The sequence below is a fragment of the Erpetoichthys calabaricus genome, chromosome 9 (genome assembly GCF_900747795.2).
Source record: "Erpetoichthys calabaricus chromosome 9, fErpCal1.3, whole genome shotgun sequence".
In the NCBI taxonomy this organism is placed as follows: domain Eukaryota; kingdom Metazoa; phylum Chordata; class Cladistia; order Polypteriformes; family Polypteridae; genus Erpetoichthys; species Erpetoichthys calabaricus.
The window spans coordinates 142,536,269-142,562,583 of NC_041402.2; the positions used below are offsets into that span (position 1 = coordinate 142,536,269).

Below are 26,315 nucleotides of genomic sequence, written 5' to 3' on the forward strand. Positions count from 1 at the left end.
TTGTTGTGGCACTCCAGATTGTGGTCAGGCGCATTCTGTTCATTTTAATTATCCCTGAGATGTATCTAGAATTTGACTGAAATTCATCTGTGGCAAAATTAATTGATTGGAAATAGTTTAGAAAAGTACACTCTTAAGTATATAAGGTTCCATGGTTCACACAGTGTCAGGACAAAAACAATTCATGAAATTAAAGAAACACTCTGTAGACCTCTGCAATAAAATTGTGGTGAGGCATAAAACAGAGAAACGTTATGAAAGCATTTCTAAAGCTTTGAACATTCCCTGGAGCCAACTGGCTTCAATGATTGTGAAATGGAAGAAGTTCAGAACCACCAGAACTCTTTCTACAGTTGGCCATCCAGCCAAACTAAATAATCGGCTAAGAAGGGCGTTGGTAAAGGAGGTGACCATGAGCTAATGGTCACTCTAAAAGAGCTTTAGAAGTCTGCTGGATGGAAGAATCTGTTGGAAGGGCAACTGTCTTAGCAGTACTACATCAAGGAGGTAATTATAGTACAGTGGATAGACAGAAGCCACACTTAAGTAAAAGGCACATGACAGTTTAAAGGACTTTGATAGCATGAGGGAAAAGATTCTCAGGTCTGAGGAAACAAAAATACTATGTCTGGGTAAGACCTGGCACAGCCTAACAGAATCATTACAGTGAAGCATGGTGGTGGCAACATCATATTAAGACTGTTTTTCTCAGCACAAGGGACAGGGAAACTGTCAGGAACAGAGGGAAAGATGAATTCCGCTAAATACAGTGAGGTCCTCGAGAAAAACATGCTTCATTGTTCAAATGACTTTACACTGGGACAGCATTTCACCTTTCAGCACAACAATGACCCGAAGCATACAACCAATACACACTATTCTTGAGTGGCTCAGCAAAAGCTCAGACTTAAATCCCATAGAACAACTTTGGAGAGACCTGAAAATGGCAGCTTACAGATGTTACCCAGCCAGTCTAATGAAGCTTGAGAGGATCTGCCAGGCAGAATAGGATAAACTGCCCAAAAGCTGATCCTGTGGCTAGGATGTTGGACACCTCTAGGTCCACGGTTCTTGAGACTGATCCTTCAATTAGCTGTGAACCACTCAGTCTCACTGACATTGCACAGGTGGTGAACCAGCTGAGAGCAGGGAAGGCTGCAAGGATCTGTGGTATCTCAGGTGAACTTCTCCAAGCTGATGATAAGGCTGCCCTACTTGCATTGCAAGCAATCTTTGCTTTCATTTGGGAAACAGGCGTCATCCCAACTGACTGGAAAACATGACTTGTCATCCCTATCTTGAAAGGGATAGGTGATTGACTGGATTGTGGCGACTACAGTGGGATAACACTGCTCTTGGTCCCTGGCAAGGTCCTTGCTGCAGTCATCCTCAATAGGATCCGTGATCACCTGCTCAACTACCAGTGACAGGAGCATTCTGGTTTTACGCCTAAGAAGTCTAGCATAAACCGCATCCTGGCACTGAGGGTTCTCATCGAGTGCAAACGCGAATATCAGCAGTGTTTCTTTGCACCCTTTGTTGATTTTCATAAAGCTTTTGACTCAGTTGATCGAGCTGCCCTGTGGGACATCCTGAGATTTTGTGGGATTCCCCCGAAGTTGCTGGATATCATAGCTGGCCTTTACACTGGTACTGTGAGTGCTGAAGAGAGTGGAGGCAGAACCTCTAAATTTTTCCCAGTATATTCTGGGGTTCGTCAGGGGTGTGTTCTTGCTCCTACTCTGTTCAATGCTTGCATGGAATGGGTGTTGGGCAGGGTCGTGGGGTCCAGCGGCTGTGGGGTATCTGTTGGTGAAGAAAGATTCACTGATCTTAACTTTGCTGACAATGCTGTGATCTTTGTGGAATTAATGGTGGCTCTGATTGGGCTCTTGAGAGACCGAGTGAGGAGTCTGAGTGTCTGGGCTTGTGAGTGTCCTGGATAAAAACCAAGATCCAGGCCTTTGATAACCTCTTGGGCACAGTCGTTAGCTGTGTGTCTGTCTGTTCAGGGAATATCGACCACATTGATAAGTTTACTTAACTCATCAGTGACATTCATGTCTCTGGTGACTCTTCCCATGAAGTCAGTAGGCAGATTGTGGGAGCATGGGGGGGGTCATGAGGTCCCTGAAAAGGGGTGTGTGGTGCTTCCGATATCTATGCAAATGGAGGAATGTCCAAGTCTATAGAGTCCTGGTGCTCCATATTTTGCTATATTGTTGCGAGACACGGACACTATCCAGTGATCTGTGATGAAGTCTGGACTCCTTTGGTACTGTGTCTCTTCGGAGAATCCCTGGGTACTGCTGGTTTGACTTCGTGTCAAATGAGCGGTTGCTCATGGAGTCTTGAATGAGACACATTTCCTACATGTATATTGTGAGGGAGCGTCAGTTATGGCACTACAGTCATGTGGCACTATTCCTTGAGGGTGATCCGGCTCATAGGATCCTCATTGCTGAGGTCCCGAGCACCTGGACCAGGCCAAGGGGATGCCAACATAACACCTGGCTGCAGCAGATAGATAGTCATTTCCAGAGGGTGGTTCTGAAATGCGTCTCTGCCTGGGGGGTTGCCAACTGGGATCCCAAGCTGTTTCGTTGTGTGGTGGGTGCGGCAACGCGCTATGCCAGTGCATGCTCCCCAACCTGACCTGACCTATATCCACAATCTAGTTCTTTCACTCACTGCCCACAGCTCATTACCATAGAGGAGGGCTAGAACATAGATTGATCAGTAAATCGAGAACTTCGCCTTTTGTCTCAGCTCCCTCTTCACAATGACTGACCGGTACAACATCCTCATGACTTTAGACACGGCTGCAATCCAACTCATGATCTCTCATTCCCTTCTTCACTCACAAAAACTGAACTTTCTTGACACATTTCCTTAAAGAATAATGCAGCAAAGTTCTGTTAAATCAATCCATTGGAAGTCAGTTTAGCTGTTTTATATGGACAGACAAACATAAATGATAAAGACAATAAGTACTTTCTCATTTTATGTGAACACATCTCAGGAGGAACATTGACTGCTGTGCCTTATAAACAGTCGGACAAGGCAAACACTTATATTAAGAAAATTGTACCTGTGGTGCAAGGGGTTCTATATTCAGCTTCGGCATGATCATCTGCAAAATAAAGAAGACAAATCCCTTAGCAGGAAATTTTCTTTTACAAGACACTTCAAAGCAAGACAATTCAGGACTCACTAAACTGCATAAATAGTTTGGAACACTGCAATTGGTAATCCACAATGACAGACTTGGATGGTGGTGTCTGAATCATAAATAGTGTCAAAATACAATGATGTGAAAATATTTCTTACATTTCTTTAAACACTTTTTCAGTGGTTCTTTATTCATAATAATGTTCATTACAATGTCTGTTTCTAAATCATACACCGATGATACTAAAAATGCTGGCTCTGATTAACATTCAAAGTGTGGCCCAAATGCTCTAAATGTGGGGAAATATTTTATGCTTGTGTGCGTTTTTTTAGAATGAATTCGCCAGGTATATGGACACTTTGAGAAGGAGAGCACTGTGTGAGCTTATCCAACTGTCAAGTGGTAATTAGGGTTGCACCATATTAAGTCACTATTCTAAATACAAGAAGGAAAACATTTTAAAAATGTAAAATTAGATACAGTGGAACCTCGGGTCACAACCATAATTCGTTCCAAAACTCTGGTCGTAATCCGATTTGGTCATGACCCGAAGTAATTTCCCCCCATAGGATTGTATGTAAATACAATGAATTCGTTCTAGACCGTATGATCTGTATGTAAATATATATTTTTAAAGAGTTTTTAAGCACAAATATAGTTAATTATACCATAGAATGCACAGCGTAATAGTAAACTAAATGTAAAAACATTGAATAACACTGAGAAAACCATGAACAACAGAGAAAACTAACATTGCAAGAGTTCGTGCTATAGCGCTACAAACTGCTTGCTAGAAACACTATTTTTTAATGAGTTTTAAGCACAGGGAAAAAAAATTAACATTTGAAAAATCTAATAAAATTTAATAAACAACCAAGACAAGTAACATTGCAACAATGCATGCTACGAACCGATCGTGGTAAACAGAAGTGAATTGGAGGTTAAAATCCAATAGAAAAAAGTCTTAATTAAATATGAGATTAAAACAATGCTTGAATCAGTCTCTTTAAAAACAAGCCTGGTACACTCTTTAACTGCCTTCTTGGCCTTATGTGGCCAGCCCTTTCTCTCTCGTGTGTGCGTGTGTGTGTGTGTGTATCTCTCGCGCATGTGTGTCTGTCTGTCTCTCTCTCGCTCTCTCACACGCTCTCTCTACCGCTCGCTGCACAGTGAAAGCACAGGGAGAGACTGAACATGTGCGAAAACATTGGCGCGCACAAACCGAAAGGGAAACTGGCTTGTTCGTATACCAAGTGTGTGGTTGTGAACAGATGCAAACCGATTTGTATGTGTTCAGAGACATTCGTGAACCGAGGTTCCACTGTATGAGCAAAAGCTCTGTGATCAGCCAGCAAGCTTTCATCATCCCAGTTTTTGTTGTTGTATAATCCTTATGAAGACCTAATATATTCTATTGCACTATGTGAACATTTTGGGTGAAGTCATGACTGAAAAACGGAAATGAAAGGAATCAAATAACCATTTAATATATTGGAATCTACTCTGTTTTTCTTTGTTATAGAAAAAGTCATTTTAAATGATTTTTTAAATTATGCAACAATTAAACCAAATAGTGTTGTATGTATATTTAAGAAGAGACAGAATGAACTGGGGTTAGCATTGCTTGTTATCAATGGCTTACTTGTTTGGTAGTAATCATAAATCCTGACAGTAGCTGGTTTAATGTTCTTCACTGCAATCCCCTCCTGAATGGTAAATTGCAAAGTCAAAGGTGTCCGTTTCAGCAGCTGTAAAAAACACAACACAATACAATAGTACATACCCTAAAATAATACAATAGCAAAACATTCTAAAACTTGCTTAAACCCAAGTGAAACTGAAAATGATTTTGAAAAATATTTCAGAACAAGAAAAGAAAATAATACACAGTATCTAATCATGTTTCCATTTTCATGTACTTCTCATTGAAGGCTGACTAGGTCTGAACAGCCCTCCCTACCTCCAGCTATAGAAGTGAAGTACAAAGTCAGTGAAAAGCTGAATTACAAACAGGAATACACAGTAATTTGGTAGCAAATCAAACCAAAGTTTTTGTAGAAGTGGGGTAACTACTATGTCATAATTGTGTTCCAATTTTACTATACTCAGAGATAAATGTAGTTAATAAGTAAAGGATATCTGCATACATGGTGATGCATTATAAATATATAGCTATTTACTTTATGATCTTCTGACATGGTCAGTAATGAGCAAAACAAAACTGAATTTGTAGTGGAACTTGTTTATTTTACAAACAAATTTCAGAAATAAGTGGTATTTATAAACGGTGAAATTTGTACCATTCCCAAATATATTTTCACCTCATCTACACATTTTTCCCCATATGCAAAAGCATTCACAAATCTATTCTGGTACAGAGCAAGGAAAGGGGGATGCAAATAGAAAGCACTCACTTGATGTATTCAGGGGCACTTATTCTTAGTAATTGGCCTGGGTGTGTGGCTACCATTGAATTTCAACAGTGATCCTTTTTTGTATTAGCTGATGGGAGTTGGTGAAAATGAGCACACAGGGGGTTGTGAGGCAGAATCAGTGGTGTGAATGTGCGAGCAAGAGTTGCGCAAAATGAGTGAGAGCACACAGAGCTGCATGGAAGGAGATATGAATGATTGGGGAGATGACAGCGCTTTCTACAGCTGAATAAACCCTGGAAAATAATATTCTTTATTTCCAAAATGAACCAGTTTAAAACTCCAAAAACTCAGTATAGTGAGTTTTGCATTTTGTTATTGCAAAAAGGAATTTTAGGGGTTATTTTGAAAAACCATCTGCAATGCAGAAATCAGGTGTTTTGTTTATCACTAGACTTGGTTAAGCTGGAGCTACACCTTGAGAGCTCTTCTTCATTTCCTTTTACATCTTCTCCTAACTTTAACTGCTGTTTCCTTTTAAGAAATTAGGCTACATTTTTGGGTTTATAACTATAACTACTGCTAATTCCTTAGACATGCTGCCAAATACGACAGCCATTTGAGGTCTGATAAAAGGAGAAGGATCTAACCCAGCCACAGGGGATGCAAAAACCAGTGTGTTTCGTTGTGCCGGTCCCAAGCCTGGATAAATGGGGTGGGTTACGTCAGGAAGGGCATCCAGTGTAAAAATTTTGCCAGATCAACATGCAGAAAGCAATACAGATTTCCATACCAGATCGGTCGAAGCCTGGGTTAACAACGACCACCACCAGTACTGTTAGCCAACAGGGTGCTAGCGGAAACTGGGCTACTGTTGGCCAAAGAAGGAGAAGTAGAGGTGGGAGACACATCCGGAGAAAAGAGGCGAGGAGGAAGGTAAAGAGAGTGGAATTGAGGGTAGGAACTTTGAATGTTGGCAGTATGACTGATAAGGGGAGTTAGCAGATATAATGGAGAGAAGGAAGGTTGATATATTGTGCATGCAAGAGACTAAATGAACTAAATGAAAGGGAAGTAAGGCCAGGAAGATTGGAGGTGGATTCAAATTGTTCTATCATGGTGTGGATGGGAGGAGAAATGGTGTAGGAGCTTTTCTGAAGGAAGAGTATGTCAGGAGTGTTTTGGAAGTGAAAAGAGTGTCGGACAGAGTAATGATTATGAAGCTGGAAATTGGAGGTGTGATGATGAATATTGTTACTGCATATGCCCCACAAGTTGGGTGTGCGATGGATGAGAAAGAAGATTTTTGAAGCAAGCTGGATGAGTTTAGGGAGTAGGTAAGACAGGCAGTGGGTGACAATGAAGAGTTACCAGACAGCTGGGCAACTACAGCAGAAGTATTAAGGGTGACAGCAAGAAGGGTGTGACATCTAGACAGTGGAAGGAGGAAAAGGAAACCTGGTGATGGAATGGGGAAGTACAGGAGAGTATATAGAGGAAGAGGATGGCGAAGAAGAAGTTGGAGAGTCAGAGAGATGCAGAAAGTAGACAAGAGTACAAGGAGATGAGGTGCAAGGTGAAGAGAGGGGTGGCGAAGGCTAAAGAAGAGGTGTATCATGAGCTGTATGAGAGGTTGGACACTAAGGAGGGAGAAAAGGACATGTACCGATTGGCTAGACAGAGGGACAGAGCTGGTAAAGATGTGCAGCAGGTTAGGGTCATAAAGGATAAAGATGGAAACATATAAGTGAGGAGGGAGTATTGAGAAGATGGAAAGAGTACTTCAAGAGGCTGATGAATGAAGAGAACGAGTGAGAGAAGAGGTTGGATGATACAGAGATAGTGAATCAGGAAGTGCCATGGGTTAGCAAGAAGGAAGTAAGGATAGCTATGAAGAGGATGAAGAATGGAAAGGCAGTTGGTCCAGATGAGATACCTGGGGAAGCATGGAAGTGTTTAAGAGAGATGGCAGTGGAGTTTTTAACCAGATTGTTTAATGGAATCTTGGAAAGTGAGAGGATGCCTGCGGAGTGGAGAAGTTTACTGGTACCGATTTTTAAGAATAAAGGGGGTATGCAGAGCTGTAGTAACTACAGGGGGATAAAATTGATGAGCCACAGCATGAAGTTATGGGAAACAGTAGTGGAAGCTCAGCTAAGAAGGGAGGTGATGATTAATGAGCAGCAGTATGGTTTCATGCCAAGAAAGAGCACAACAGATGCAATGTTTGCTCTGAGGGTGTTGATGGAGAAGTATAGAGAAAGCCAGAAGAAACTGCATTGTGTCTTTGTTGACCTGGAGAAAGCATATGACAGTGTGCCTCGAGAGGAGTTGTGGTATTGTATGAGGAAGTTGGGAGTGGCAGAGAAATATGTAAGAGTGGTACAGGATATGTACAAGGGAAGTGTGACCGTGGTGAGGTCTGATGTAGGAGTGACAGAAGCATTTAACGTGGAGGTGGGATTACATCAGGGATCAGCTCTGAGCCCTTTCTTATTTGCAATGGTGATGGACAGGTTGACAGATAAGATTAGACAGGAGTCCCCGTAGACTATGATGTTTGCTGATGACATTGTGATCTGTAGTGAGAGTAGGGAGTGGGTTGAGGAGACCCTGCAGAGGTGGAGATATGCTCTAGAGAGGAGAGGAATGAAGGTCAGTAGGAACACGACAGAATACGTGTGTGAATGAAGGTCACTGGAATGGTGAGGATGCAGGGAGTAGAGTCAGCGAAGGTGGATGAGTTTAAATACTTGGGATCAACAGTACAGAGTAACAGGAATTGTGGAAGAGAGTTGAAAAAGAGAGTGTAGGGAGGGTGGAATGGGTGGAAAAAAGTGTCAGGAGTAATTTGTGACAGACGTTTATCAGCAAGAGTGAAAGGGAAGGTCTACAGGACATTAGTGTGACCAGCTATGTTATATGGGTTGGAGACGGTGGCACAGACCAGAAAGCAGGAGACAGAGCTTGAGGTGGCAGAGCTAAAGATGCCAAGATTTGCATTGGGTGTGACGAGGATGGACAGGATTAGAAATGAGTATATTAGATGGTCAGCTCAGTTTGGACGTTTGGGAGACAAAGTCATGGAGGCGAGATTGTGTTGGTTTGGACATGTGGAGAAGAGAGATGCTAGGTATATTGGGAAAAGGATGTTAAAGATAGAGCTGCCAGGCAAGATAATAAGATGAAGGCCTAAGAGAAGGTTTATGGATGTGGTGAGAGAGGACATGAAGGTGGTGGTGAGGACAGGAAGATATGGAAAAAGATGATCCCTGTGGCAACCCCTAAAGGGAACAGCTGAAAGAAGAAGAAGAAAAATAAATACATAAATAAATAAATGCCTTGGCTCCAGCAGACCCCCGTGACCCTGTGTTCGGATTCAGCCGGTTGGAAAATGGATGGATGGATGGATGGATAAATAAATGCCACATCCATCTTACTAACCGAAGGTTGTAAACCGGATATGGATGCAGGGCGCTGGGCACATCGAGGCGCACGCGCACTGCCGCGCTGCAACGAGCCCGCCCATAGCTACCGACACAGCCATACAAAACACAGAAACACTGGATGGACGCAGGGTTGTAAACGCGCTTCTGAAACACCACAACGAAACTGCACAACTAACGGAAATACACATCCGAGCCCATAGCTAATGACATAGCCACAGAGATAACAAAGACGAGAACAATCAGCGCGTATTTGATTCACATTTTAGTATTACAGTACGGGATCCTAAGAAGTCCACACCACACAGCATACAAAAACAAGCCCGCATGTGAACTTCCGCACTAAATCCAAGCCCATAGCTAACGACATAGCCACAGAGATAACAAAGACGAGAACAATCAGCGCGTATTTGAATCACATTACAGTATTACAGTATGGGATCATCAGAAGTCCACACTACACAGCATACAAAAACGAGCCCGCATGTGAACTTCCGCACTGCAACGAGCCCGCACGGATACACACAATTAACGCAGGCACCTACAACGCGCTTCTGCGGGTGCTTACAACGCGCTTCTGAAACACCACAACGAAACAGCACAACTAACGGAAATACAAATCCGAGCCCATAGCTAACGACATAGACACAGAGCGCCCAAACAACACAACACAACCTATAAACTGAACTTAACGTGCAGCGTGTACGCCAACAGGTTACCATGGTAACATATTTAAACATTCACACAGAGTACCTACACACCTCATGACTAGCAGAATCATATGTCAACGTCTCCGCCATATTGTGAGTGGCACTGCTGCGCAGTGAAGTAAAGAATAATGTGCCGCTTGAGATTGTACAACCTGCTGAACACTCCAAAGCAGATCCCAGGGGATTACATTTCATAGGTAAGGCTGAACAATTGTTTTGTTTATATATGGCCGTTAGGAAATCCCGCTGTTTAATCGTTCCTTTAGCTAAGCCAGGCTAAGCTAGCAAAGCTATGCATTTAGGTGCTCAAGTGAGCCTCCAAACAACGTGTTGGCTAAACGTCTTTGCTCACTATGTTGATTGTTGTTAGCTATTAACATGTCTCACACCTAATGATGTTCTTTCTCAAGGAGCACATTTAAGAAACACACTTTAAAGGTGACAACCATCATTGTATGTTCATGTCTTTAATTGTGTCTGTCCTCCACAAACTGAGGTTGCACCATAGTGCCAGACTGAATACTCTCATATTACAACATCTGAGTGAGTGAGAGAGGTATGCACGCAGTCCCCAACATGTTACGTATATGGGAGGAATGGTTAAAACTAATTATTATTATTATTATTTAATACTTGCCAGTATTGGTGTATACATGGATATTAATAATTGAATTTAAACGATTCGCTGTAATCTGTTGTATGTGAACGATACTGTTTTATACGTTATTGATTGTTCATCACAATACACGGTTTACACGTCTAACTGTATTAAACACCACAAGCAAAGGAGTCACAGCTCCAGAAAGAAATAACCAAGTGATTGCGCTGCTACTGGAGAAAGCCGCCTCTTTCTAAGTACTGACAATGTTGATTCTGAAGACGTAACTGAGCATCTTAATTTCCCATTAGAATATTTAAACACTATTAACCCGGCAGGATTACCACAACACAATCTTAACCTTAAAGTGTCGACAATAGTCATGCTATTAAGACACCTTAATACTACACAAGGTGTATGCAACAGTACACGGTTAGTCGTGAACACCATGACGGAAAATGTTATTGAAGCAAAAGTACTTACGGGATCGCATACTACCCATACTGTTTTGATTCCCAGAATTGACCTTACAGGTTCTGACCTGGAATTACCATTTACACATAAACACCGCCAATTTCCCATTAAGGCTGCATTTGCCATGACAATCAACAAATCCCAGGGACAGACCATGGACAAAGTGCGCATTTATCTCTCTGAGCCTGTATTTGGACATGGACAACTGTATGTCGCCTTTTCAAGAGTTCGGCGTTCATGTGACATTAAAGTTAAGGTTGTAATAGATGTGCAGCGAATCAAAAACATTTGCTACATAAATGACATGACAATTAAATTTCGCGTTTCATTTAAATATATTAATGAATATACATACAGATATATGTATTTAATTACATCCATACCCTCTACAACACTCCCACCCTCCATCGTGTGTCATCCCTCCAACGATTATATGGAATGCCATTCGTTCATTTGCGATTCGTTAGAGAATCGGGGGTTTACTGGTTTCTTTATAAAAGCCTAATATCATGGAATACCAATGTCACAATTTAATATTTAAAAATAGCCTTATGTTAAATGTACCATGATTATTTTTGTGAGATAATGCTGGGAGCCTGTGAACTTCAGCAGCAACAGTGGGATCTGCTGCTACAGATATGCAGCCATAATTTTTTTAAATTAAGTTTTGTAGTATTATTTTCCAATTATTTCATAAGTGTGTTTTATAAAAATATTAAGTTACAAAGCTTGTAAATTTTATAATGTAACATTGTGTGATGGTGGCATTATTATAAATGCGTTAAATTGTGATATATTTTTAGATATTAGCTGGTTAAACACACACCAATGCAACTATTTTTAAGAAGATTTCTGTTACGGTAACAAGAACAGAAAGAGTAAACTCTCTTTTGTTATCAAAGTCATATTTTTAATAAACCTATAACAGTAGGCTTTTTTAGCAACATGCCACTACATCTGTTTATTCACACTCAGCACTCATATGCACCTTCACATGTAACATCACCCTCTGTTAAGACTCTTCACTTCAAGTCTCCAGGCACAGGCCCCCTGTAGCTGAGGGGCCAGCCACTGGAGGTCTGTAGCCAGGATCTATTGTATAAAACGGTGGTGCAAATCTTTGATTCTTCCCCGAGTCACTATAGGTTTTCAGTGATGTCAGCATCCCTCCTCTTGAGTTGTTCTCTAGCTTCAAAATCAGTAGATTTACTTCTTGGTTTCAGTTTTGGATCAGACTCTTTTCAGTGAATTATTACTGATATAAGGAGTTTACTGTAGACTATACCACTATAAGTTTTGATTAAGTGTGCATTTACAACAGTTTCCCCTTTTGAAACACTGCACATATTAATTTCAGTTTAGTTATCTCATTTTGTGTAGTTCTTTAATATTTGTATTTCTTATTTGTTTAATTATGTGTACTTGGACCTTGCTTGTTCTTGTTGATTACTAATATTTCTGCTAAGTTTAATTAATTTAAATGCCATTCCTTGTTTGCTCTTTGTTGCTCAATTGAAGATTTCTTGTTTTGAGTGATAATTGGCTAGGTGTGTAATTTTTTTCTCTTTGTGTGTTCCACAGGAGGCAAATCTTGAAAAATTTAAGGATGGTGAAGGTACCAGTCCATCACAGAGCACACAAATAGATACACATAGACCCACACTCATACCTTCTCATTTACGATCACCAAATAACCTAATCCACATGTCTTTATAGAATATGTGAAAAAAAACCTGCTATATCCTAACACAGGGTCATGGGGGTCTGCTGGAGCCAATCCCAGCTAACACAGGGCGCAAGGCAGGAACAAACCCTGTGCAGGGCGCCAGCCCACCGCAGGGCACACACACTCACACACACACATACACCAAGCACACACTAGGGACAATTTAGGATCGTCAATGCACCTAACCTGCATGTCTTTGCATTTACTGAAAATACCACAGAGACAGTGCCTGGGCCAGGATAGAACACTGAAACTGTGAGGCAGCAGTGCTAACTACTGGTCCAAGGTGCTGCCTTTCATTTCAAATAGACAAAAAAAAAATCATTCTAGATTAGATACTGCAAAAATGCATCTATTAGTCATTTACTCTTATGTAATAAGACCTTAACAAAGGCTTCTTTTGGTCTTAATTATGCTTATAAAGCATCAGTAAATAGATTATTCATCTCTGTGCAGTGGGCCCAACTTTGATACACTGGACAAATTACTTATTAATATGAAGAATTCACAGATCTCATACTGAAATATGCACTATCAAGAGAAATATGTCTCACTTAAGCCACCTCAGACCGTTTCAAAGTGAAGTCACAGAATAATAATCACTTTATTGATTGTTTGTATCATTAACACCAAAATAAGCATTTTCTAAGGTTTTATGTAAATGAGTAATAGATGCATTTTTGCCATACCTAAACTAAAATGTTGCCAAAAAAATAAAGGCATGAGTAAACTTACAAAAGGCCTTGAAGTATCTGAACATGTTGTAAATATTTAAGTATAAAAACATATAAAATAAGTGTTCAGTTTATGTTTAAAATGTTAAACATCCATTCACTAATTTTATAAACCAGAAATGTTTGTGATGTTTTATTTAAAAATGATATTTTTTTCATATGTTAGTTATATTGTTTGCCATTGTACTGCATTGGTCACTATTGCGTCCCAGTTCTATTAGAATCTTAGTTTTGTACTATAGTTACATACAGTCAGGCCCATAACTATTTGGACAGTGACACACTTTTTATAAATTTGGCTGTATATGCCACCACATTGGATTTGAAATGAAGAAATAATTACATGATTGAAGTGTAGGCTTTCAGTATTAATTAAAAGGGTTTAACAGAAATATCATATTAGCCATTTAGGAATGACAGCCATCTTTATACAAGAGCTCAAAAGTATTTGGAAAACTGACTGAACAGCTGTTCCATAGATAGGTGTGAACAGATCTCTCATTATTTCATTAATTATTAAGCAGGTAGAAGGTCTGAAGTTGATTCCAAGTGTGGAATTTGCATTTGGAAGCTGTCTCTGTGAACTCTCAATATGAAGTCCAAAGAGCTGTCCATGTAAGTAAAAACAGGCCATCATTACACAGAGAAAACAAAACAAACCCATGTGAGAGACAGTAGAAACACCAGGGGCCTCATGTATAACGCCGTGTGTAGAACTCACACTATAACATGGCGTAAGCACAAAAGCGGGAATGTGTGTATGCACAGAAAAATCCAGATGCAGGAATCTGTACATACGCAAACTTCCATGTTCTTCCGCTACATACATCCCAGTCAGCGTGAAAAGTAATGCACGCGCCTTCTGTCCCGCCCCATTACAATAAGATGCATTACACTAATAAACTAATAAACAATATGCAGTTAGTTTCAGTGTATTTATAAAGCCGTGTCAGGAATGTGGATCTAAGAAAGAAAGGTTGACCACACAGAAAAAAAAGCACTGCTTCGACGCTGGGTGCCGCCAATCTGCAAAACCGAGTGGAGAAATTGCGTACACCAGGGTATGAGGTACCATGGAAATGTGCGTGGCTTTACGGCAAGTTTAGGTACGCACCGCTTATACATGAGGCCCCAGGAGTGGTCATATCAACCATCTGGTACATTCTTAAAGAGATGGAATGCACTGGTGAGCTCAACAACTCCAGAAGGCCTGGGCAATCATGGAAGACAACTGTGCTGGATGATCGCAGAATTCTTTCCTTGGTGAAGAAAAACAATTCACGACATTTAGTAAAACCTAGAACACTCTCAGGGAGGTACTGTAGGTCTATCAATGTCTAAGTCTACAATCAAGAGAAGACTTCATAAAAGTAAAGACATAGGGTTCACCACAAGGTGCAAACCATTGGTAATCCTCAAGCACTGGAAAGACAGATGAGACTTTGTCAGAAAATATTTTTAATAAAACAGTCCAGGTTTGGAACAGTTTTCTTTGGACAAATGATGGATAGAGAAGAGCATGAAGAAGAGAAGAAACAACTTATGATTTGTAGCATACTATATCATCTGTGAAACATGTTGGAGGCAATATTATGGCATGGGCAAGTGGACTGTCAATGGAAGTGGGTCACTTGTGTTTATTGATAATATGACTGATGAAAGGTTGCAGGATGATCTTTGAAGTGTATAAGGCTATACTGTTTGCCTAGATTCAGACGAATGATACAAAGCTGATAGGATGATGCTTCACAGTACAGATGACAATGAGCCAAAACATATCGAGGCAAAGAAGTGGAATATTCTTCAATGACCAAGTCAATCAACTGACCTCAACACAAGTAGAGATGCATTTCACCTGCTGAAGACAAAACTGATGGCAGAAAGTCCAATGAACAAGCAGCACATGAAGACAGCTGCAATAAAGGCCTAGCAAAGCATCAGGAGGGTGGTAGATAGGTAGATATTTTATTTGAAATATTTAAAAAATATTTTTGGGTGGAGTATTCCTTTAAGTCCAATTATTGCTGCTTTATTAAAGAGCAGTTTGCTTACAGAATTCTGACTGTAGCTGGTAGTAAAAACAACTTCCAATTTCTTGAAACAGTCTTTCAGAGAAAATATCGTTGTAGTCAATGTCTTGAAAAATAAATAGATTTCACTATATTTGTAAAGACCATTGTCTAAAAATATGGTACCTATGAATTGCTGTTTATAAATAAAAACACAAACAGCTTGAGGGTGGCAATTGAATACATAAAGTCAAAGAATAAAAGGCCACTATTTCCTTAAAGTGTCACCCTAATCAAACATCAGTATGAAATTTGAATGTCTTTAGTTAGGAAATACACCATACATACCTCCTCAAGATAGACGTCAATGTATCCTTTATTGTTGTCAATACGTTTCACAAGTGGAATACTTCTGAGCTACAGTTAAGTTGAGTAATGTGAAAGTGAAAAAGAATGACAGGTATTATAACAAATAATAAATATGGTAAATGATACGACACACAATTTTGCTGTACTATTCCTAGATGCACAAAACTCAATATGGAAGTTACTATGGAAGCATGGCTCTTAAAAGCGTGCCTATATTGCACCACACTTACCATTGAAATTGATACCCCATCCACATTATAACCAGAGAGGAGTTTTACATTTACAATGACCATGTTAGTCCTGTCTCGATTGCCATCGTATCTGAACAAAATAAGAACACAATGTGAGACAATGTTAAAAAGTACATTGATTTTAATGTTGTTTGATCATCTTTACAAGTGCATAATAAAATTAATTTGTAATGGCCGACCTCTTACCCAGCCGGCAGCCACATTACCAGGACCCGTGGCCTGGATAAATTACTGAGGAGAACCTACTTATACCAAGCCATACCTCTGACAAATAATGGCCCCCCAAAAATCGACGGTTAAACACAAGCAAAAAATATCAGATATGTAAATCAAGTGCAGTGATATCTATATATATAAAAATGGAATGGGTGGGTCGTCGGGTGGGCCTTTTTTCATTCCGTCGTTTTTTCGACGTTTTGAAAATGTAGAATGATTATTTGATTTTTTTGTTTTTATTTGATCGTGTCTATGTAGCCGCCGTCGTAATAAAGTATCGCTAAAATCGTCATTTATCGTAATTTATTTTTGACGTATAACGTCGCCGTCGTCGAGGTCAGTGATACCAGTGCAAAAAATCTGCTTACGGTTGAAAGACACGCCCTACTCACTGGACAGTTAAAAACACCAATCAAACTAACGATGACATCAAGTATTACCCAATCAAAAGTAGGAAAGGAGGCATCTTCATAAAATGCGTGTGGGATGATTTGCATGAGACGCTGCTTTAAAAAAAAAAATGATAAAAAAAATACGGGATAAATCCCGTCCAGTATTGATTCAAAACGGGACGCGCAATTTCATTCTCAAACGCGGCACGATTCCGTATTTTAAAGGACGGGTGGCAACCCTACAGTGCCAGGTAACCACCCATACAATCACATTGTGATTCAGACTAGGAATGCAATGAATGTAATTACCCCGATCTACATACAAGGCGAAAGTCTTGCAACATTCAAAGATGATGGTTTGGGATAAGTACACCATACAACATAAAAGAGCTTATGAAGCCTTGAACCGAAAAAAGCAACATCTCAGAGATCGTAAAAAAAAAAAATAGGAGCTAATGTCGTTTTACTCGCTGTAGATTTTAGTCAAACATTACCAGTTATTTCACGAGGGAGACCAGCACATCAACTCAACGCGTGTTTAAAATCCATGCTTCTCCCACGCTCGGTTATATGTCGCGTGTTCTCGGGTAGGTGCACCAAAAAATGTATACATTTAAGCATGTAATGGGCAAACAAAAAAATGAGGTATACCCGAAGGCACAGCAGTAGTACTTAATGTAACTTTACTTCTTAAATGTTAATGTTTTACTGTTTAATAATTTATACGCTTCTTATATGTTGTTCAAATTCTTTTATCAAAATACCACTGACAGCGCAATGCACGATAACATCGAGTGAATACACCATACGCATCCGCCCACGGCTGCCCTGCTGTGCGCAGATAGGACTTGATTGTACAATAAAATAAAATAAAGATAAAAAGACTAAAACAATCATCACCCATAAAGCGGATAGTAGACGTGACGTACTATATGTGTACCACATTTCAAGTGTATAGGTGCAACGGTTTGCGAGCTACAGGTCATTTAAAATCCTGGACAGACACACAAATTGCCACGGTAGCAAATTACAGAAGAAGATTTTACTGTTTAATAATTTATATTTATATGAAATGTGCTTCTTATATATTACTTCATATTCTCATATGATAATGATGTTAATGTTTATATTGATTTCTGTGTTATTAAAACTGCATGTATGTGTGTATATGTATATATATATATATATATATATATATATATACTAGCAAAATACCCGCGCTTCGCAGCGGAGAAGTAGTGTGTTAAAGAGGTTATGAAAAAAAAAAGGAAACATTTTAAAAATAACGTAACATGATTGTCAATGAAAGCCCGTTTCACTCAGTAAGTCTTATGTGTGTGTTTATGTATGTGTGTGTATATATATGTACATGTGTATATGTAGATATGTATATATATGTATATGTATATAAATGTTTATGTGTGTGTGTATATTATATATATAATATATATATATATATATATATATATATATATATATAAAAGACAGCAACAGTTATAACAATGACAACACAATTACATTGACAATCATGTTACGTTATTTTTAAAATGTTTCCTTTTTTTTTCATAACCTCTTTAACACACTACTTCTCCACTGCGAAGCGCGGGTATTTTGCTATATATATATACGAGCTGTATATACCCGGCGTTGCCCGGGGCAGAAGTAACCTAATCGGTCAAACACTTACATATATACCAAAGTAAACCTAATCGGTCAAACAGTTACATATATAAAAAAAGCGAACCTAATCGGATAAACAGCTTCATATATACAGAAGCGAACCTAATCGGACAAACAGCTAATCTATATACATAACCAAACCTAATTGGTCAAACAGTTACATAAATACAAAAGCAAACCTAATCGATGAAACAGCTTCATATATACAGAAACGAACCTAATTGGTCAAACAGTTATGCATGTGCAGAATAATTTTACAAAGATTATGCGTGTTAACAATCATTAAAAAGAAAAGATTGAGGAACTCTTCTTCTATATGTAATGAAGCTGGATGAAGCTGACTTGACAAAGACGTAGGTGGCATAGATTGGTTTTTCTAAAACAGAAGAAAAAAATGAGTATCTATTATTATTTTAAATTTGAATGAAAATGAGAACCTTGATTAGAGATAGATTATCCGTATTAAAATATGTGCATGAATAAACTTTTGCTAACTCTCTAGCAAAAGTTTATTCATACAAATTGGCATGGGATGGCTTTGTGAAAAAGTAAAAATTAGATAAAAATAAATTGAGAATGCGTACTTCGATTTGACTGAGATTATCTGTAATGATGAAAAAAAAGTTTAGTATGTTTTTTTTTCCATACGGGAAGGATGTAAAACCTTACATAGGCACCCTTCAGTCCGTACTGAAGGGTACTGTCAGATTCTTACTGACTAAAAAACACCCTTTTTATTCCACAGCTACCCCAAAAACCACTATTAGGCATTACTTTGGGGTGGCAGTAGTTTAGTTATGAAACAGCTGGGTCCTGAAAAAAATCTGTCTTATTAGTGGCTTCATCACATATAGAAGAACAGTTCCTCAATCTTTTCTTTTTAATGATTGTTAACACGCATAATGTTTGTAAAATCATTCTGCACATGCATAACTGTTTGACCAATTAGGTTCGCTTCTGTATATATGAAGCTGTTTGACCGATTAGGTTTACTTTGGTATATATGTAAGTGTTTGACCGATTAGGTTACTTCTGCCCCGGGCAACGCCGGGTATATACAGCTCGTATTAGATAAAACACAATGACAAATACAATAATACAAATTCCCGACGTAAAAAAATATCTACATATATCCCTCCACCATACCAGCAAAGTGAAAACACCATATATACAGTAACAAAACTTCCCTTGCCCCTGCACACGTATAACAAACACACAATACAAATAATGCCAATGAATGATTACTGAAATGTTAATGAACGTGAAAATGAGTCCAGGTAAATAACTTGTCCAAATTACTGATAACTGTTCAAAAATGTTTGTGTTTGGCTCTCCCGAATGAATATAGAACGATCTCACTGTGCTTCCTCGGAGATGGTGAAAAATAATGTCCAACCCCCGGGTTTCTGGCGATGAATGCGTTGTAGTAAATCCGGCTGAATGAGAAGCAAACTGGGAAGAAGGTGCGATGTGAATAAAGGCAGAAAAATGATGATCTGTGGTTTGTTAGGTGAATCTCCTTCTCTCTCTCCTCTCTTCATTCCCTCCTTACTGTTTAAATAATAACAAGCTGGATGTAACTGGCTGCGGTGGATTGGCACCCTGCCCGGGATTGGTTCCTGCCTTGTGCCCTGTGTTGGCTGGGATTGGCTCCAGCAGACCCCCGTGACCCTGTGTTCGGATTCAGCGGGTTGGAAAATGGATGGATGGATGGATGTAACTGGCAAAACTCTGGTTCTGACTTTCCAGGGGTCGCTGCCTCCCCACAAAATCCTTCCACGTTTCTCATTACGGGGACGACATTTAAACAAACACATACTAGTTTAAATGGGGTGCTGTGACAAGACGCGACTGGGTGCAAACACTATAAACAACAACACTTATGTGGCCCCGCTACAACTTTTGTAGTAAATGTGACAATTAACTCTTGACTTAATTAGTTGTTTTATTAATGCTATGTCATAAAGGCAACAGAATTATTATTTTGCACTTGCTCTCAGTAAAGCAAGCAACCATATAATAAGCTATATCCAGGTTTTCAATTTAGACTTCAAATTAAAGAGCAGCAATACAGATTGTGAACTAACTTGTGGACCTTTGGACTTGCTTTTTGTCTTTGCAGAAGTACAGTATCTAATGACCCAGAGGATATGCTAATCATCTCCCCACTTGAAATTTGGTTTGGGAGGGAATTTAGAATTTTAAACTTGCAAATGTTGAAAACAGAAAGTGCAGAAAGTGTGGAGTGCATTTTAGGTGTCAGGACCATCTCTCGTTCCCTGTGTCTCAAAGTTATTAATGTAAGGAACATATACCTTCTTGGCTTTAAACAGAGCTTATTCAAAGTGTCTTTAATAATGCCATGGGTTATGCCATTTCCACTTTGTTGTTTTCAGGCACAGAATCTGAAGGTGCAGCAGAGCAGTGAATAGTGTCCAAGTTGACAAGGTGAGGCTGGCATGTTAACTGTTTGCATATTACTTTTGCATACTTTTCTGCAACTTGTTGCGGTGTGGGAGGTGGTCAGCTCTGCCAAATTTAGTGTTATGATTCTCCCTTTAAAACAGTTTTTTGCTTTTTCAGGTGAGAAAGGAATTGCTATCTCTAACGTAGAATTTTGAGAATGGCAGGATTGTGTTAGTTGAGTGAGGCCACGGTGGGTTGTGAAACGATCACAGGACTATAGCAGTAACTTTATTGTTACAAGCACTGTGTCATTAAATGAAAATGACCATGATGAAAATACAGCAACAGAGTTCTCAGTCAAGTTCTCTCAATTTACTAATCTTTCTGTGTCCTGAAAATCACACATGTTCTACAGCTGAGTGTAGTGATTAAAAGAATAAGACTACAGGTACAAGATGCAGTAATAAGGCCACTCTTCAGAGGTTAATGTCCATGACAGGGTGAACAAAAAAAACAATGAGGAGGTTTATGGGTATGTTAGACATGTTGGTGTGGGTGGACCAGCACAGTATATTTATAGGAAACTCTAGGGCATGAAATACTGAAGGTAATATAAGGTAGTTTTCAATTTATTTCAAAACTCTTGGCAGGCTTGGCCAAATCAAGAAAGATTTTACTCACCCAACAACAATTTTGACATGCAATGTATTTTTCTGAGTTCTGTTGCATAGTCCATTAGCTTCAGCTGAGATGTTAAAACTAGAAAAGTCTGGAAGAGTTGGAACATTATATTGAAGTGCTAGCTGAAAAAAAAATTACAAAGAACAAGAAATCACTTTGTCATAAAATTAAGAAATTCTTTATAAAATGGTTGAAATGCCATGACGTGCTCTTAAAGTATGATATTAAAAACACAGCTGCACAAAAAATTACAGTAACTCAAGGTCAGCTTAAACTGTACAGGAAGTACAGTGGGACTGCATGACTCATGAGAACCATGTCTAATTCTGAAAAAAAATCTTCTGAGATTTTCTTTATTCTTCTTAGCCGGTTAGTCATTATCATAGAAAATTCACACGTTTGGAAAAAGTAAACTGTTAAGTAACTTAAAAATATTTTATTTTACCTTGTGCATGTTTAATTGAGGGAATCATTGTAACAATTGAGTTTGGCTAAAACTTATAAATCAATATTATACTGTACTAGTTGTGTTTCCCAGCTTCACCTGGGAAATTTCCGAAGACAACAGGCCTTGGTTATAGTGCTAAGGGATAATTGAACATATCCAAAATACCATGTAACTAAGTACATTCTATATACAATATTTGTTATTTTTTTCCAAGAGGTTGATATTATTAGTTCACTGGGGCTCCTTACTTTTTAGAATGTGCTACATAAAATTGACCATGAGTAAAAACATTCCTAACATAGGTCAATTCCTGCTTTTCCTGCTGACAGACTTTGGCTTTTGTGGATGATCACTGCAAAACACAATTTTACAGGAAACTGAATTCTTTTGGATTAAAACAGGTTATTATTAAGAACAACGGGAATTGTGGGTATAAATATAATGTCACTCTGTAGCACATACTGTGAAAATGGTAGCTTCAATGAGATTTGAATGTAACACTTTGATCTGTAGTCTTGTACAGTTACAAAGGTTTGGAGAATTTAGATCAAAAGCAATATACACTGAATCGTGTTTTACTTTAGCTTATTACATACAGTATTTACTTTACAGGCTTTACATTTAAGTGGTCCATGCAATGAAGTGAATATTTCAAGCATTGAACAGAATAAGAACAGGTGAAAAGAAACACTATGTAAAATGTACAGATAAACAATGTCCACCTCCACTATATTCTGTCCCTGGGGGACCACTATACTGAGACGTGCAAGCATTTAAACTGATCGTGGCATGCCGTTGCTCCTGGTTTGCGTTCTACTCAGGGCTTAAATTGGGCTAGTATGCTGTATTTGCAATTCTCTGCTGGTGCGAACTGGAGCATAGCTGCACATCACTGTCTGACCTTGATGGGGGCACCTTAGTTTTTCTCAATACTTTATGTATTTTACCACCAAGGCTTTCTCCAGCTCCATTCTTTGAAATTTATATATATAAGTGTGCTCGACAATCCAATCCAGCTTTGATTTTTATGCATTTTATACTTAATTGCGAAAAGTAAGAAGAAGCCAACCAAACAGGGAGTTCTTAATGTACCCATGGAGGCACTTGCTAACCACATCTTTTTCAAATTTTGCCTAAATTTCCTTTGTCCATTTCACATTTCATTTCCAAAAAGCTCACCACCTCATCTCTTTTTTCTGTTCAGGGCAGCTATTCTTCCCTTGCTGCCAGCCCTATTTCTCAAAGTGATTACAGCTACAATGGCACGCTTTCACTTGCGGGATTCATTTGAATGAACTACAAGCTCCATTTCTCTTCATGATCACTATTCAGTACTGAGCCAAAAAAGGATGGGGCACCTAAGAACAGCCCAATTGCTACAGCATTATTACCATCAAATATCGACAAATAAAATGCACTAATAGGCAAATTTTCTTTGTTCTATAAAGTCACCAAATTTTAATCAAATCGGTCCAGTCATTTTGGAGATGTTGGGCTATTTAGTATTAAGTTTTTCTCATTCTGATATATCGAAATGTCTGTTTCTACCAGATGCCTACTGCCCTAGATGTACAATCCTGCCACATTTAATTTTTTAACTGAACAGGAAATGGTGTTTTGGTTGATGAGTGAGTGAGCCAGTCACTCATTCAACTTTGTATTATTTATATATGTAGATATTAACTATCAAAGTCTGCACACCCTAAAAGGCATTTTAAAGTACAAAATAAGTTACAGTTTAAGTATATAAATGTATTAATTAAATGAATAATATTATAAAAGGTGATATTTTTGTAAATTATTGTTTTAAAACATTAAACTATTCTTCAAACAGTAATAATAATACTTGATTTTAATATTATTTTGCATTTCAGAAAGTGAAACAATTAGCTTTGTAAAAATAACAAAAAAAGTCACTCAATGTGTAAGGGATTAAAGACACTGACCTGCACAAAAGAACATGCATCGCCCTGTGCCTGGATGCTGTATATCCCTGGAATTTCTAACAGTGCCTTCTCTTGATAGAGAAGTCGGTTGATTTGGTCCAGATGGAACTGTGTCTGAAATCCCTGTGCGGAGCTAATAGTCACTGTGCCAGAACCATTAGGTTTAAATGTTTGAGCAGCATAAACAGAAAGAGCCTGCAGCGCCATGACTGTATCCTGTAGAAGAAAAACACAATACAGACTGTAAGTGTAATTGGTCATACTTGTGGAAAGGATGTTGTGTTAGTCACAGCTCTTGAAAGCAAATGAGAAAATCAGTCCTCCCAATCCAAATCTGTTGCCAAAGTCTTGAAAATGATTATAAATGCATAGTGATGATGTGTTGCTAATTCCTTCCTTCAAGCAATTCTTTTACAGGTAGATCAAAAATCTGCACAAATTCTTTTGTAAATTTCCCCAAATTGTAGATGCATATGTGATTATTGCCATAAAGGACTGATACCCATTCAAGAGGTTGATCAGTTAGGAAAGAAATAATAAATGCTATTTTGGATTGATCTGAACTGTACCTGCTCCTCAAATATTACCAAGCGTTGATTTATGAATCCTTTGAATTCTGATGAGTCCTCTGAAAAAAGTTCTGCATGTGGAGTGAGTGATTTGGGAAAGGCTGCTGAACTAAAACAAACAATGGCTACAGTAAGTATTTATAAAGAATTTATAAATTCATTGAGGACTCAAGCCCAGAAGCACTTCTTTGCTTAAAGAGTTTTATGAAAAAAAATACATGAGATATCCATTAAGCAGGAACAGAAAAAAGTATCTGGATGACATTTTGGAACAACTTAGCTAAACAAATGAGCATGATGGTCTGCTCTTCTTTGTCAAAATTTGTATTCTGTTATGAGATTAAGTGCAGCTTTTCACACTAGTGATCATGGTAATCTTCTGTGTAGGCTTGTTAGACATATTGTGCCCCTGAGGGTTTGGCCCTAGGTTCAGTTCTCTTTTCTTAATATACATTCTACCAATAGCAAAAGTAATTAGAAACAATAATAACAACTTTTTGTTTGTATGCTGGTGACACACAATCAGTTTGTTTATTTATTAACTACTCTACTTGATGTACTGAACCCATACCCAATTTCGAACACTGTGTCACCCTACTTTAATTTCTATTAATGCTATTTCCAACTTGACTTCAAAGGGCAAAGCATTGTTTCGTTAATCATGGGCAAACAATTAGATTACTGAGTGAATATAAACAGCAAAAGCAGGAGTAGCTGAGTGTTAGGTAAGCGTAGACCAGTCTCTGGCCATCTGTTCGGTGAAGTTGACCTGTCAGTTTGGAGCAATCACGTGTTTCTACTATAAACACCCTAGTTGTGTGATCCTCAATTTGGCACCGCATGACATATCCTGAACAACATTACTGTGTTTAGTTGAGACACTATTGTCATACGGACACATGCAGAGTGTAACATCAGCTTTAACTTTTTGAAGTGCCGCTTTTCCTATTTTACAGCTGGATAGTCTTGTAAGCCTGGAAGCAGATGATTAGCACATCTACTTTATGGTGTAACTGAGATAGGCAGAAGTTCGCCTTAGCTCCTTAAATGGCCATCAAATGTATGACCCTGCCATGGCCACTAATCTTAGAAGAATGTCTGCCTTTGCACAAGGAGCACTAATGCTTAAAGTTTAAGATGCAACTTTGAAAAGTACAAAAATGTTTTTGAGAGGAATTCCAAAGGTCAACGTAATGCCTTCTTTAAATTTTTCTGTTTCTCTCCACTGATTCTCCCACTTCCGTTTATTCTAGTGAGGTCATTTCCGCTTTAATTTCTTTTTTGCCTTTTCACTTTTTTTCTGTTTTCCTTTTGTCTGCCATTTGCTACATAAACATAAAGAAAATAGGACTCATTTGGAATAGTTGAGGTGAGGACATGAAAAGAAGTTTTCAATGACAATACCTGTGTGGATGAGAAGCCTCCATGTGAGTTCTGCTGACGGACAAGCCACTGCACAATCTCAGATGCATACATGAGGCCAAATCCTGGGAGAGGTGGTCCAGAGAGCAGTGACAGTAGTACATAAGATGTCATCTCCACCTGAACAGAGATGATTTCTTCCCTAGATCCAGATCTTTCCCAGAATAGATTACCATCTGAAAAGCATTTGACAATGTGAAAGATAATGTGCTTTTGTTGAAAGAAGCTACCTAATTTATAAACGCAAAGCAAGTATTGCTGAACCACAGGAATCAAAGTTTGAAATGGATTATGTGGTTTAAGTTGCACCTTTTCTTGTTTGGGGAATGGGGGCGCAGTAATTAGCACTGCAGCTTCACAGTTCAGATCACATTTGTGGCCACAATAATCAGTCCAGCATAGCTGACAGATGCTTCTCTAGCCTTTAGGGACACTTTAAAGAGAATTGCATCATTATAATCCAGTCAAAACTAGTTCACTTCTTCCTTCTCCTTCGACTTTATTGCACTTTACGGTGTTCGGTTAACTGAAAATTTCTGAAATTTTGCTTAAGTCACAGTGAAGAGACCTCTGTGGGGTTCACTCACCACTAATAATCACCTTAGAAAGTGAATGGCTCACTCTGAATCCTATTATAGAATCTGTAGATGACATTTTAGTACACCATACCTTTTAGCTAAATATTTTTATGCAG

General features: G+C 38.7%; 1 pseudogene; it reads right to left on the bottom strand.

Moving 5' to 3' along the window:
- Positions 1-26,315, bottom strand: part of LOC114657654 (alpha-2-macroglobulin-like protein 1) — a 195,538-nt pseudogene that overhangs the window by 4,559 nt on the left and 164,664 nt on the right.